Genomic DNA, 3519 nt, shown 5'->3' on the forward strand with positions numbered 1-3519 from the left:
ACATCCAGGAGCGCCGGATATTGATCCTGAATTAAAGGAACTGCTAGGTGCAGGCGCAAGCGGGAGTAGTCGACCTGGATTGCCAAAGATTATTTTGAAAAAGAAATTTGTACCTCCTACTATCCCCCGTTATGAATTTGGTAGCCCTGGCTTTCCTTCTGCTCCGTTTCCCCCTAAATCACATGGGAAGCGTCCCATAGGTGAGGTTGAAAGTGAGGTGTCGGGGAACGCTTTTGCCACTTGTCCTAACCTCGATGGGGGGTCTCCACTTGTGAGCGCGTTGACCCGCGCACCAGTTGATTTGCGAAAAATGTTCGATCTGTTACTCCAACTGAGTCCTCCACCCTCGGGCATCGCCACTTTGTCCAACGAAAAAGTTGCTGAGCAGCTAGCCCATCACCTAGCTAACGTACTTACTCCAATCATTGAGTTGCTGATCTCTCTTTTCTTCGTTTGGTACTTTCTAAACTGTGGTTTATGATCGTGTTTATGTCAGGTTGCTAGCACAGGCGCCGAGTTGTTCCTGCGATGCCAGCTTACTGCTATAGGATGGGAAAAAGAAACACAATCGCTCAGGGCCACCGTGAGGGATCAGGAAAACCAACTCGAATCTCGTCGAGAACAAATATCCCATTTGGACGCCCAACTCTATTCTTTGGGACAGTATCCAAATTCCGATCAGTTTCGTCGAGATGCCATTGCTTATTTCGTATCTCGACCATCCGAGGTGCCCGGTCTGTTGTCTGCTTTATGTCCCTCCGAGGATGCAGCCATTCCTTTGTTCCATATGTTCCGAGAAGACCCAGTGATATCAGCGATGATACGTAAGGTGACCGCATGGGGTTATCTCAAAGGAACAAGGGGCATGCAACAAACTTTGTATCACATATTACAAAATGCTCTCCCTGAGGATTGGGAATCGGTTCGTACCATTCTGCCCGAAGATCTGACACCTCCCGGTCCAGAGCCCTTCATTCTGCCCGAAGATCTGACACCTCCCGGTCCAGAGCCCTTCAAGAAGCCTCCGACGGGTCCTTCCTCCGGTCCAGAGCCCTTCAAGAAGCCTCCGACGGGTCCTTCCTCATCGCGAGAGCCCTTCAAGAAGCCTCCGACGGGTCCTTCCTCATCGCGTGGTCAAGATCCATGATTGTTTTATCCTCCATAGTTGTAGTTGCTTGTTTGTGGAGTGTGATCGGGAGACCGACCCCGCTTGTGTCGGTTGTACTTTTAACTTTGCGTGTATGAATCATTTCCTTCCTTCACTTTGTCATTACGTAACATGTTGTTTTCTTAATTGGGTGTTTGCTCGTGGACGCCATTGGTTGATTTGTCGACAGATGCCTCACATCCATGTGGTCAATTGACATATCACTTTGTCACAAGTTACTTGACATCAGAGTGGTTGGCCAAGTATACGTTGCCATCCAGGTGGCCGATCGTCCGTTGCTCCTCATCCAAGCGATTTGTCTACCGATTTCTCCCCATACCGACACAGATTGTTTATCGTCCAAGTGATTGGTCAAAACACGGTAGATTACTACACACCAAGTAATCTGTCGATATGCAAGTGGTTGTTCAACATATCACTCTGTCAATGGCTTGATGTTGAAGTGGTTGTTGTCCGTTGAAGGTGGCCAGGCTTCCTAGCGGATGATCGACCAGATTGCATAACATTCAAGTTGTCGAATCGCCCGTCACACGAAGTGCTTAGTAAACAGGTGTAGGTTGATTGGCGTCCACAAATGTTTCGCTCACCGGTGCGGGTTGTGCTTGGTTGGCTGGTGCAGGTTGATCGGCATCCACAAGTGTTTCGCTCACCGGTGCGTGTTGTGCTTGGTTGGCTGGTGCAGGTTGATCGGCATCCACAAGTGTTTCGCTCGTCGGTGCAGGTTGTGCTTGGTTGGCTGGTGTAGGTTGCTTGACTCCCAAGGTGTTGGTCGACTAATCAACCATCTTGCAAATTCCTTGACATAAGATAATATTCAAGCTTCTCTATGCTTTCTTGCAGTTTCTCAAGTAGTATATTATTCCATCCAACTCTCGCTGCTAACAAACTTGCACAACCTGGCTGCTCTGATGGTTACATTTACTCGTGCATGTCGAACAAAACCCCAAACGAAGATTCAGGTTGAACAAAACTCCAAACGAATATTCGTGCAGGTCGAACAAAACCCCAAACGAAGATTCGTGCAGGTCGAACAAAACCCCAAACGAAATATTCGTGCAGGTCGAGCATAACCCCAAACGTGCAGGTCGAACAAACCCCCAAACGGAGATCCGTGCAGGTCGAATAAAACCCCAAACGGGCAGGTCGAACACAACCCCAAACGAAGCTTCGTGCAGGTCGAACAAAACCCCAAACGAAATATTCGTGCAGGTCGAGCATAACCCCAAACGTGCAGGTCGAACAAACCCCCAAACGGAGATCCGTGCAGGTCGAATAAAACCCCAAACGGGCAGGTCGAACACAACCCCAAACGAAGCTTCGTGCAGGTCGAACAAAACCCCAAACGAAGATTCAGGTTGAACAAAACTCCAAACGAATATTCGTGCAGGTCAAACAAAACCCCAAACGGAGATCCGTGCAGGTCGAACAAAACCCCAAACAGAGATCCGTGTAGGTCGAACAAAACCCCAAACGGAGATCCGTGCGGGTCGAATCATAACCCCAAACGTGCAGGTCGAACACAACCCCAAACGAAGATTCGTGCAGGTCGAACAAAACCCCAAACGAAATATTCGTGCAGGTCGAGCATAACCCCAAACGTGCAGGTCGAACAAAACCCCAAACGGATCCGTGCAGGTCGAATAAAACCCCAAACGGAGATCCGTGCAGGTCGAATCATAACCCCAAACGTGCAGGTCGAACACAACCCCAAACGAAGATTCGTGCAGGTCGAACAAAACCCCAAACGAAATATTCGTGCAGGTCGAGCATAACCCCAAACGTGCAGGTCGAACAAAACCCCAAACGGATCCGTGCAGGTCGAATAAAACCCCAAACGGAGATCCGTGCAGGTCGAATAAAACCCCAAACGTACAGGTCGAACACAACCCCAAACGAAGATTCGTGCAGGTCGAACAAAACCCCAAACGAAAATTTCGTGCAGGTCGAGCATAACCCCAAACGTGCAGGTCGAACAAAACCCCAAACGGATCCGTGCAGGTCGAATAAAACCCCAAACGGAGATCCGTGCAGGTCGAATAAAACCCCAAACGTGCAGGTCGAACACAACCCCAAACGAAGATTCGTGCAGGTCGAACAAAACCCCAAACGAAAATTTGTGCAGGTCGAACATAACCCCAAACGTGCAGGTCGAACAAAACCCCAAACGGAGATCCGTGCAGGTCGAACAAAACCCCAAACGGAGATCCGTGCAGGTAGAATAAAACCCCAAACGAAAATTCGTGCAGGTCGAACACAACCCCAAACGAAAATCCGTGCAGGTAGAATAAAACCCCAAACGAAAATTCGTGCAGGTCGAACACAACCCCAAACGAAAATTCGTGCAGGTCGAA

Source organism: Ipomoea triloba, chromosome 6 (genome assembly GCF_003576645.1).
Source record: "Ipomoea triloba cultivar NCNSP0323 chromosome 6, ASM357664v1".
In the NCBI taxonomy this organism is placed as follows: Eukaryota; Viridiplantae; Streptophyta; class Magnoliopsida; order Solanales; family Convolvulaceae; genus Ipomoea; species Ipomoea triloba.